Source organism: Odocoileus virginianus, chromosome 28, assembly GCF_023699985.2.
Source record: "Odocoileus virginianus isolate 20LAN1187 ecotype Illinois chromosome 28, Ovbor_1.2, whole genome shotgun sequence".
NCBI lineage: Eukaryota > Metazoa > Chordata > Mammalia > Artiodactyla > Cervidae > Odocoileus > Odocoileus virginianus.
The window spans coordinates 14,039,947-14,052,505 of NC_069701.1; the positions used below are offsets into that span (position 1 = coordinate 14,039,947).

Here is a 12,559-nt window from a genome sequence, read left to right on the forward strand (position 1 = left end):
AAACTTGAAATTGACATTCTGGTCAGGTAGACCTCACAGTCCTTGTTGTGTTAAACACCCCAGGGTTTCTCAAAGCACACCCAACAAACTGCAGAGTTTCCTGTAGGTGCTTGTAAAAATTTAAAATTGCCAGATTTATACCTCGGATCTAGTGACTCAGAATTTCCAGAGCTTGAGTCTGGGAATCTGCATAAAAGCAAGTCCGTCACATATGATCTTAAGTATGGTTGGGAGTAACTATGACATTGCATCATATTTCTTCCTAACTGACGGGAATCAGAAGGATAATAATTTAGCACAGTATGATATATACCTTATCTGGGAGGAAGGGAGACCAAGATTTTATTCATCCTAACCACTCAGTATGGAGCTTCTCTGGTGGCTCAGTGGTAAATCCACCTGACAATGAAGGAGATGCAAGTTCAAACCCCGGGTTGGGAAGATCCCCTGGAGAGGGATATGGCAACCCACTCCAGTATTATTGCCTGGAGAATTCCATGAACAAAGAAGCCTGGTGGGCTAAAGTCCATGGGGTCATAAAAGGGTAGAGCACCACTTAAGAGACTAAACAACAACAACTACAACCACAAATTATAACCATTATCTTCATTAACTAGTGAAAATCATAACAGTTACAGCAATAATGATGAAGAAAAACAACTGCTTCTTTGTTCCTGGAGATGCAGAGCTATGTCTTATTTGGCACAAAATCTTACTTATCTCTTATCCCTCAAATGAAAAAAGGTGAACCTTAAATAATGTGCACCCAATAAAAGTTGGTTGAATGAATGAATGAATTTACCAGGTGAATCCATTTCATCTGAAAGTGCAAACTAAAGACAATGACATGTTTTCTCGATAACGGTGGTTCTCCAAAGAAAAATAAAAGCCAGTCATGACAAATGCTACCACTTCAATCAGAATCACTACTAGAATTGGTGTGGGTTTCTGTTTGATAAGAAATGCACTTTGCCTCTTTCCTGCTTCCAGCAATCCCTAACTTGGTAGTGATCTTTAATTAGGGGATGTCTTACACTGAGTTCTCAGCAGTTATTCCAGATACTCTGGGATTCTGCTGCACATAAGAAAAGCCAGAGTCTAGCTGTGAAGCTGCAAAGTCCTTTAGCCTCTGGTTTGTATATGGTAGAAGACACGAGCTGTGATCCTGATTTAAAAAAAAAAAATTGGAACATTAAAAATGCTAAACTTTTACTGTCTTGTAATTCATCGTAGCCCAGTAATCTTCAGCAAGATCTAATGATATAAGCCTGGAGAAGAAAATGACAACCCACTCCAGTACTCTTTCCTGGAAAATTCCATGGACGGAGGAGCCTGGTAGGCTATAGTCCTTGGGGTCACAAAGAGTTGGACCCGACTGAGTGAACAACAACAATAAAAGCCATGGCTACCTAGACATCCTTACTCACACGCCCCACAGCATCTGGATAGCATTATGTCCAAAGTTGAACTCACAAAATGTGCTTCTCCTGCTGTTTTCAATCTCTTTAAAAATCTCCATCATCCATCAGATCACCACAGCCAGAAATCAGGGAGCTATATACTATCTTCTTTCACCATCATCTTCTAATTAGTCACCAAGTCCTACCATCCTTTCATCTAATTAGTCACCAAAACCTCTCTATTTGCATCTCCTAAATCTCTCTCATATCTACCCCATTTGCTTTCCCTCTCTTGCCTTTACCTTCATCCAAGCCACCGTTTTCTCTCCCCTTAGATTTCTAGTTTCCCTATTTTGAGTCTTGTCACCTTATAACTGATCTTTCACAGGTTGTGTGAATTTTTTTGTTGACAGCTCAGATCTGACCATGTATATCAATCTCCAGGTTTAAATCTACAGCTGAAATCCATGGTTTGGGTGATGTATAACACCTTTCCTAATAAATATATAGCCTGTCTGGAGTCTCCCTGCCTTTGTACATATTTTCTGTCTCTGAAATGCTGTTTGTACCCCTAAGTAGTCATGCCTTAAAACCCACTCCAAGCATCACCACCGCATGAGGCTACTCTTGACCCCTCCTTCAGGCTACCACGTCAGTCAGATGGTCCGGCTCTCTCCATCTCTTTCTTTTATGTGTTTCTATGATGACGCTTACTGCATTGTTCTGTGACTGCTTGCTCATACACTTTACTCCCAAATACAATGTGCATTTCTTTTAGGAAAGGCAGTGGTTTTAATTTTGCCTCTTTCCTATTTCTGACAGTGTGTATGCTATACAGCAGGTATATATTTTCCAAATTTGTTGAATTACTTCAACAATGCACTATATCAATTGGAGCGAAGAAAAACATTCTCCCCAAATACTCAAGCGGTGGTCATTTGTAAGAGATGATGCCTTCTCTCTTGTGCTTGGGTTCTCCAAATGCTTTTCCTCTAGAAGACCCTTTCATGTCAAAGTGCCTAAGGCTAAAGTTCAAGGTTATGCAGAGCTTGGTCCCAGACTGAATTTTCAGTGTCTCAAGACCAACGCTCAGCACACAGCGAGACCTCCATCAGAATGAGTTCTGAGTCTATTTCCCATGAGGCCCCTGAAGGGACCACTGAATATAAACTTATGTAAATATCCACTTCCTGCCTCGGTGACCTCCAACCAGTGCTCCAGACATCCAGCTAGCTATAAGACAAACCCCGCACACACTTGAGACCAACACCGATTCAAGTGTGATATTTAATTTTTAGCGGGGGATGTTTGGCCTTGGAGATATTTGCCATAAAAACTTATGCTGCAGTTATGGTGTAGAGGATGGAGAAACCTGCAGAACGCACAGCTTAGCTGGCATCACGTAAGGTTATATGCATCCTGAAACATGTGAGCACTTGCTCTTGTATATAAAATACAGAAGATATCTCAACAATAAATTCTATCAAAAGGTAAGGGGGGGGGCTAAGGACAAGGAAGTACAAAGAGGTATTTTATTTTGGTATTTCCCTAAAATTTGCTTTTAAAATTACTTAAAAAAGATTTTATGTCTACATCCATTTAAGTATTTTGTCAAAATGTGTGCCAAGAATAAAAATGAATTTTTGTTAGGGTTAGGGTTAGAATGCCATTTGGGAGGGTAAAAAATTATGAACAACCTTAAAGTCTACAAATAGTGAATTTGATTTAAAAATTAAGTTGCCATCATGCAATGGAATACTATGTAATTATTAGGAATGAGGGTATAAAATAATACATGCCAAGTTGTGGGACTGTTCATGAGTAATTTTAGGAAAGCATGTATAATATAAACTGATTTTCAATTTTAGAAGTACATGCATTGTATGTATATACATGAAAATACTAGAAAGATAAATATAAAATGCTAAAAACTGATACCCTTCAGCTTTAAGATAACAGATAATTCTTATTTTCTCCTTTTTCATACCTGTATCTCCCATGTTTTCTATATTAGCACCGTTGCTTTGTTTTTAGATATTTGTAGATTTCTGTAACAGCTGCATTTCAATTTCTTACCTCTATCTTTCCTTTCTTTTCCCTTCTATGGCCATGCTACTAAATAAGCCAAATTCTCTGAAAAACAATAAAATTTAGCCCAGAAATCAGTCATTTTGAAAATAACTGTGTTTGCAGAACGCCTGGCCATTTGGCAGAATCCATCTGTGCTTGGGCTATTTCAGTGGCTTTTCTTCAATAGGTTTTGTGAGCCCCTCCAGAGACTCCAATTTTTTATAGAAAGGAATTACAACTCCTAGTGTGGCATTCACGGTCTTTCACAGTCTGGCCCCCACGTAACACCCAGCTTCCAGAGCCCCAGTCTCAGTGACTCAGATCACTCATGCCCCCAGCACAGCCTGCTTCCGTCTGCACGGGGCCGGCCCCCTGCCCGGAACATCCTTCCTCCCTGTTTTCTGTTCTTCTAGCTTGTTCATCCTTCAGGCGTTGCTCAGCTATCTTCTGCTCTGCTTCCAATCCCTGTTCCAGTCCAAGCAGCATTCATCGCTCTCATCCGTATGCTCCCCCCCACTTCGGGTGCTGTGTTGGAGCCAGTTTATAAAGCTCCCGAGACCCTACTGTTAAATACTCAAGAATTTGTAAGCCAGTTTTCATGTTGGGAGCTTTTTAATTGGGACTGTGAAAATTAGCTATGGTAGAAATATTTACATTGTGGAAACTGTCAAATCAGGGCTCCCCCTTTCCCATGAGAGCCAGTTACCCGCCACATCATGGCTGGACATATATGCCTTTATTAATGCACCTGTTTGTTCCCACCTGTATTACAAAATCACTCTCAGTGTCTGAATTTTTCTACCTTTCAGAATCAAGAGAGATTGGTATATAACAGTTATCGAAAATAACCATCGAAATATAGTTGTTTTGACACACATTTGCTAAATTGCATTTGGAATTAATCTGTGATCTTTTTTTTTCTATACTGATATTCATGTTTCTCATTTCCAGAGCTAACAGGATTTAGCTAAATAGCATTCATTTTTATTAGCATTCTTAAATATTACAAAATAATTGACTTCTTCAGTGTGGCAGTGATGTTGATTAGAATAGAAAACTCATAAGTGTGTCTTTATTATATATAGATGTGATTACCCTCATATCTTTACTTCCAATAGCTTTGCTTAATAAAAAAAATCTAAGGAGAGCTTCAGGAAGGCATAATATGATTTTAATATACTTAGCTTCAGAGAACCTCTGATGGTTAATTAAGAAACTTTCATCTTTGAAGTAAAATTAGAAAAAAAAAAAACTTATTAACTACAGGATGCAGGGTCAGTAATAAGACAGCTTTCTTTTTGAACATTTCATCTAATAAATCCTGAGAGACTTAAGACAATTATATTTTATCAAAAACACAGAGAAACAAGCACCAATGGGGGACGCCAAGTGGCTTTGGGCATTTCTTACAAAACAGTCTTAGGAAATGATCAATCCCTCCCTAATCAGAGTCATTTTATGAAATAACAAAAAAACATTATTTACAAAGCCACAGGAGTGAAAATTACAGTCTGAGGATTAGGAAGCCCAGTCTCTGAATTTGAAAAGCTGTCACATTTAGGCCCGTTCCCTCCACTGAAAGTCAGTTCAAAGAGTATAGCATTCACCCGTTTATTTGTTCATCAGTTTGTCCAACATGATCATCTTTTTGCTCGAGGCTGTAATATAGAGGGAGCAGGCACTGAATTCAGACCCGCCTGGGTTCTGTCATCAGGCCCGCAGTTTAGCTGCTATAGAACCTGACCCAAGTTTACCCCTATGAACTTTTGTTTGCTCATCTGCAAACAGACAGAAAGCTGACTCCTCCCCAGTTTGCTGTAAAAAGTAAAGAAGGTCCTATTTTCATGGAAGTGGTAGATGCTCAATGAGTATTATTTCTTTGATCCCCCCACCTCCTTTCATGCCTAAGCAGGTTTCTTACGAACATATACTATGCTTTTAACACATTGCCTTCTCTTTGCTGGTTAGTCACTACGTGGTGTTCGAGCCTTTTGTGGCCCCATGGACTGCAGCCTGGCAGGCTCCTCTGTCCCTGGGATTTTCCAGGCAAGAACACTGGAGTGGACTGCCATTTCCACCTCCATGCCTTCTCTCTGAGACATCTTTAATCTGCTTTATAAAACCTATCTCAGAAACATGAAAATAGCAGAAGGTAGTGTGTTGTAATGGAGGGAGAAAGGAATTGGGGAGAAGGAGAACTGTATTCTAACTCTGGGTCTGCTTTTGATTTTTCATGTGGATTTGAGCAAATCCCTCAAACTCTCTGGCCCTGTCCACACAGTAAATATTTATTAAATACCTAGTCTTTGCCAGGCATTTAGCCGGACACTTGAGATACAGAGATAACTAATCCAGAGCTCAGAAACCCACCGTACAAGTAAGGAAATCTTTTAACCTCTCATATAGTAAAGTTGCCTGCCAAGTGACAAGGGGGTGAGGAGCATGACCAGATAGCTGACACTCATCTATGAAAGGGAAATAAGAACATGGACACTCACCCAGCCTCTCTACAGAGCTTTTTTGAATAGGAAATAAAAATCTGTATGTTAGAGCAATTTGTAACCCAGAAGGTGAAATGAACATATACATGTTTCAATAAAAATATGAGATCATGTGGTATTTGCTCCCTGTGAGTAAGATAAAACAGTGTCTTGTAATCATTCTTTGTTGCAATGAGCACATAGTATGTGCTCAATAAATATATGGTGAACAAATATATACAAGAGTACAGAGATCCAGACACTCAGAAAAGTGAGAGTCAGTGGAGCGTTAGAATAGTTGGGGAGGGCTTCAAGGATTTGGTGACGCTGGAGAGAAGTTTAAGAACAAAGAGGACTTGGAGAAGGACGGAGAGTATTCTGTCAGCTGGCACACAGCCTGAACACAGATTAGTATAATTATATTCTCGTAGCAAATATGCTTCAGGTATGAAACAAAGGCCAAGCTATGTGGTTCAAGCTTCAACTGCCACTTATGTGGTCCTCATGAAAACTTGGCAAATCCAAATTATTTGTTGTTATTCTCCAGCTTTACTGCAGAGAAGCTAACCAACTCACTTTAATCACATAAAAATTGAGTGTTAGAATTTGAACCCAGGTCAAGTAGACTCAATGCAGAAGAATGATCTGAGAATCGTGTACAGTCCAAATTGGCCCAAGTGATGCTTCAGAATGTGATCTCCATCCTTGTGGCAAAGCATCCTTCCAGTTTTTCTAGGCATGATTAAAATGTTCTCTCTGTCATCTTAAGTGTCAGTCCCAGCTCACAGAATGGCTCCAGTGTTTGTCCAGATATATAAATTAGGAATGTAAGAGTCATTCTTTTCTTTAAATTAATTTAATTGGAGGCTAATTGCTTGACAGTATTGTAGTTGTTTTTGCCATACACCGACATGAATCAGCCATGGGTGTACATGTGTCCCCCATCCTGAACCCCCTCCCTGTAAAAGTCGCTCTGAACATCTCGCAGCTCCTCCACCTCTTGTTCCACATGCACACATAACAAACCACTGGAAATCAGTAGCTTACAATGATAAGTATGCATTTCCCAGGAGACCAAAGATTGGCAATTTCAGTCTGTGTCTGGTAGTTAATTTGGTCTCAGCTGGGCTTTCTCATGGATTCAGGCTTATCTGGTTGCTGCCTAGTACAGGATGTCATCCCCTGTATCCCCTTCTCCTCCTGCCCTTAATCCTTCCCAGCATCAGGATCTTTTTCAATGAGTCAGCTCTTCGCATCAGGTGGCCACTCCACTCTCTCTACCCTCCAATCCAAACAGGGTTTTCCCACAGCATCAACCTGTCTGAAACCTTCCTGGCTCTCGCTTCACCGCCACGGATCCTGCAGACCCAGGGCATGTGTCACTTTCCCACGGAAGCTGAAAAGGACAAAGCAGCCCCTACCGGGCTCTCGTGGCGCTGTGTACTCCCCTCCCACGGCTCTTGGGACAGCCGTAATGTTATTCCTATGTTTTTAAAAGAATCTCTGGTTTCTCAACTAGACTTAATTTTATATATTGGTAGGAATCACACCTGGTTTTGCTCACCTTTTTATCTTGTGAGTCCAGCTCAGTATCTGACACATATCAGACCCTCCATAAACATTTAATGAATGCATGAACAAATACCTAAGTGAATATAAATAAGTGCAAACAATAATACATAAATGCAAATAATAAATACAAACTATATCACCTAAAATTTGTGTTAAAGACTGGCTAGCTTCTTAGCTCATTTCTGAGTCTCTCATCTTGCCATGTATTAACAAGAACTTCCTAAAATACACATTTAATCTGATCAGGCCCTGACGTGGGTTCTTCAGTGGCTCTTCCTTACCAGGGTAACAGTTAAGACTCTTGGGAAGTTCTGTGAGTCCTCCATGACCCAATCCCTACTGTCTGCCTCTCCTGCCTCAGTGCACATTCATGTCACCCAAAGAGTTCCTACTTACAGCTCTATTAACTCCCTACATCTTTCCTTCTTTCCTTCTGTGCATGCTTCTCCCACTGACCTCTTTTTCCACCTGGCCAACTGCAGGTCATCCTTTTGGCTCTAATCTGATGTCACTTTTGGAAATCTTCTCCTAACAACCTGTGTGTGTGTATTGCTTCCCCTTTGGGGTTCAAACAGATCTGTAATCTCCCATAATGTAACTCACCATTTAAAAATCCATTATACTGTGGGTGTGCATTTGTCTGATCCTTTTACTTTATACAGAGGTTCCACAAGACAAGGAAGGAATATTTTCCCCCTACTTAGAATGAAGGCAGTCACATAGCAGATATGAAACATATGTCATATAGGTGGATGAGTGAATGGATCAATGAATGAATGGGGAAGGACCAGCCAACTTCACCTTCTCGTTTGTGTTTAGGGAGAAATGCAGAGATTGCTGGCTCTATAAATAGAGACATCTTCAATCTCAGAATCCATTTTGGAACTGTTCTCTCTCTTCCAAAATTTTAACATTTGATTAAGGAGCAAAACGAAAATCACTGATTCTGTGGATTAGATAGAGATGTGAGGGTCACCCACTATCCGAGAATTCATCTGTCTGCAGTGCACAGTGAAAGTAGCGAGTTGAGGGACACCATCCTGCTCATTCCCCTGCACAGTGATAGGAATTTGGACACTGTGGCTGGACCACCCTGGGTCTGTAGCCCAGATCTGCCATTTATTAGCAGGATGACCTTGGACTACCTCTCTTTGCCTGATTTTCCTTTTCAGTAAAATGGATACAATATGACATACCCAACAGGACTTCTCTAAGGATTAAACAGCATAATATTGTATGTTACTGAGTATATTGCTGGACCATGGTTAATACTCAGTAAATATTAATGTGCTTCTTCTGTCTTCCCTTCTTTCCATTGTGCAGAGAAATCGAGCATCTTAAGTTTATCCCTGACACAAGGGATGAAAAATGTCTCCTTCTTCCCAGTGGGAGGAAAACACTTTTTCATCCTTCTGGACCAGGCTAAGAATCAGTGACTACACCCTCCTCACCTTCTATCTTGTCAAGAGTTTTGGCAGGATTTCTTAGTTTGCATTTCCAATTCATTGGTCCTAAAGAGAACCTTTTAGATGAATAAGGAAAAGGAAATAAAAAAAGAAGGCCTCAACATCCATTCTGTCAGAGAGAGAAAGGCAACCCTTTAATTCCATTTTCTGCCAGAGAGCTGATTCAGCAGCTTGCCACCTTCTCCATCCCAACTCCATTTTTTTCCCCTTTATTCAAGACCCTGTTCTCATTATCCACAATTTATCTCAGTCAGCAACTTTATCTTCCCCTTTTAAATAAAGAAGAACCCTTTTAATCCTTCTTGCCACCAATGACTTGCTGCCAGTGTGAGTCAGATTACCCTACGGGGCCCAGGGATGCTCAGGTCCCTGCAATGCCTCTTCCGCATCCTCACCATGAGACAGAATCTTTCCCTGCCTGCCTCTGGCCCATTCCTGAGTCAGCAATAGCCGGCTTGGCCCTTTCTGAAGGTCTCATCACTGAGCAGAAGGCAGAGTCCCAGCTTCGCCTCACTGCTTGTGTGGTTTGAGGAGTGCTCGGGACCGACGGTTGGTTTGTGTATTACTGTGTGATGTGACGGAACGGTTATGGGCTCTGACCAACTGCCCTGTCCCCAGAGCTACTTAGCTGAGACCCTGATAGCCAGGCAGTGGGACCACCGCCTGCACAGCCAGCCAGGGTGAATTCCAGCTCTACCTGGAATTCACTTATTAATGTGGGGCCACTTACTAGTGTGTGGCCTTGGACCAGGTAACATGAACTTTCTCGAATCCAGCTTCACCTATATAAAATGAAGATAACAGAGCCTTCTTAATTTGTGGTGATGATTAAATTTTTAAAAAAAGAGAGGGCAAGAAGAAAAGAGAGAGACAGAGAGAGGAAAATGGTTTCAAGTAGATGACCTGACAGTTCTTGGCTTTCAAGTAAAAGTCCATGATCTCCATCCTCCCACCCCACATCCCTTTATCAGGCAGTTAGACTCTCCTCTCTGCTTTCCCGGCTGCTGCTGTTTACTTGAGGCTTACTTCAATAGGACTTTCTCGAACACAGGTTTGTCTTAGATAAGCAGTATCTCCTAATGGTTACTTTTGGCTTGATAAGAAATGCCCTGTCAGCCAGTCCTAGCTTCCAAGGGACCAGCTGAGTAGGTTAGTCTGTTCCAGAACTGGAGGGGTGTTACGGGATGCTCAGTTTAGATGGTCCTCCCTCCAGGAAATCTCTGCCAGCAAGAAGACCTAAACAGAGATGCCTTTGAGGCTGCACAGTGCCTGGCACTCACCCATCAGAGTTCTTGGGGAGCTCATGCAATCTCCTGTTTCCTAGTCTAGCCTCCACACTAGATCCCAAGTTCTTAGAAGCAGATAAGATACTGCGCTTCCTCCATAGTGTTTGGCATGGCTGGTGCACAATCTAGAGGTATTTAGTGAGTAAACGAAGAAAAGAAAAAGGGTGGGACTTACCTAAAATGGTTTGGGAAAGTGACTGAGTTTCTCTAAGCAACAAACACTCTTCTCAGGAAAGAGAAATGGCATTCATTCAACTCCATGATGGTTCAGGATACCAAGGGTATTTCATTTCATTTCATAACTTATTTCACTCAATTCTCTCAACTCGGATGCAATATTTCCATGCCCATTTTTCAGCTGAGGCACTTGAGGATTCAAATCCCTTACATGAAGGATGCAGAACTAGCCATCAGAAATTCAGACCACAGTCTCTCTGACTCCACACCAAATCACCACCTTTAATTCAAAATTCTTGGTTTTTCAAAGGAGCCACTTTGGTCTTTCCGCTCTTGGAAACCCAGATGAGAAGGAATGAATCTTTTCCTATGCTAAGTGACAACTTTTTAAAGAAAGCATGCACCTAATGTGAAATGAAAACATTTTCTTTATGAGAAATATGCGATCCATACATGTGTTTATATTTCAAAGCCCCCAATTCACTAGGATTTCTCTAGGCTGTTTTTGTCAGGGCTTGAAAAATAGCTCCCTGTGATTTTTTTGATGTAAGTTAATATAGTGATAAGCACCATAAAGTCTCTGGGAATAACACATCATTAATTTACCTCAGAAAATAAGACTTCAGTGACAAATAAACCTCATAAGGGCTCTGTGGTTAAAGTAGCTTGGCAAGCAATGGCTATTTGAATTGAATCAAATTAAAGGTAAAAAGAGTGCAGCAAATGTAACAAATAATTATTTTCTGCAGTTGAACAACGCATATCCTGTTTTATGAAGGGTCCTTGACTAAGTTGAAGGGAAAAATAAATTGGAAATGCTCCATTTTTTGTGAGAGGCAACATTATGTTCTGGGGAGAGCACTGGATTCATAGGAGACCTAATTTAAATCCTTGCCTGGACACTAATTAATTGTTTGACCTTGAGAATGTAACTTTCTTTCTCAAGACCTTGATATCCTCATCTGTCAAAAGAGAGAATTGAATTCTAAGCACTCTCCAGCCCTATCCAAACCTAATTTTCTAGAACTCCAAAGTTTTGATGGCATATAATGTTAGGAAGCACAGATATGCTCTCAGAGGAGAGTTTGGTTCATTAGCCTGAAAGTCCAGAGACAGGCAGCAGATGCTTAATAATCATGCCTAACTTTGGGGTAAAAGTGACCTGAGCTTGGGTCTTTATTCCTCCCCTTACTGATCATGTGATTTTGGATAAATTTGTTCACCTTTTCTTTTTTTATTGAAGTGTAGTTAATTGACAGCGTTATATTAGTTCAAGTGTACAGCAAAGTGATGTGTAAGTATATATATATATATTCTTTTTCATTATAGGTTATTATAAGACAGTGTAGTTCTTTGTGCTATATAGCAAGTCCTTGTGGTTTCTCTCTTTTATATATATATATAGTTCAGTTCAGTTCAGTTGCTCAGTCATGTCCGACTCTTTGCAACCCCAGGAACTGCAGCACGCCAGGCCTCCCTGTCCATCACCAACTCCCAGAGTCCACCCAAACCCATGTCCATTGAGTCAGTGATTTATATATAGTAGTATGTGTCTATTAATCCCAAATGACTAATTTATCTCCTCCCCCTGCCCCTTGGCAATCATAAGCTTGCTTTCTATGTCTGTAAGTCTCTTTCTGTTTTGTACATAAGTTGATTTGTATTATTCTTTTAGATTCTACATGTAAATGATATTTGACATTTGTCTGTCTGGCTTACTTCACTTAGAATGATAATTTCTAGGTCCATCCATATTGCTGCAAATGGCATTATTTTATTATCTTTTATGACTAAGTAGTATCTCAATGTATATACTCCCTTGTGTGGTGTATATATATAAAACCATATATTCTTTATCATTCATCTGTCAATAGACATCTATGTAGCTTCCATGTCTTGGCTATTGTAAATAATCCTGCTATGAACAATGGGGTGCATGTATCTTTTCAAATTTGAGTTGTCTTTGGATATATGCCCAGTAGTGGGATTGCGAGGCCCTATGAAGACTCTGGGTTTAGTTTTCTTAAGTTCCCTCCATACTATTCTTCATAGTGAAGAATAGCTGCACTAATTTACATTCTCACCAACAGTATATGAACGTTCTCTTT

The 12,559-nt window shown here is 40.5% G+C and overlaps 1 long non-coding RNA gene across 1 annotated transcript in view; it reads left to right on the forward strand.

The window, feature by feature from the left end:
- The window catches only part of LOC139031729 (uncharacterized), a 2,010,631-nt gene that overhangs the window by 1,635,033 nt on the left and 363,039 nt on the right, over positions 1–12,559 (forward strand). The gene's annotated exons all lie outside the window — the stretch shown is intronic.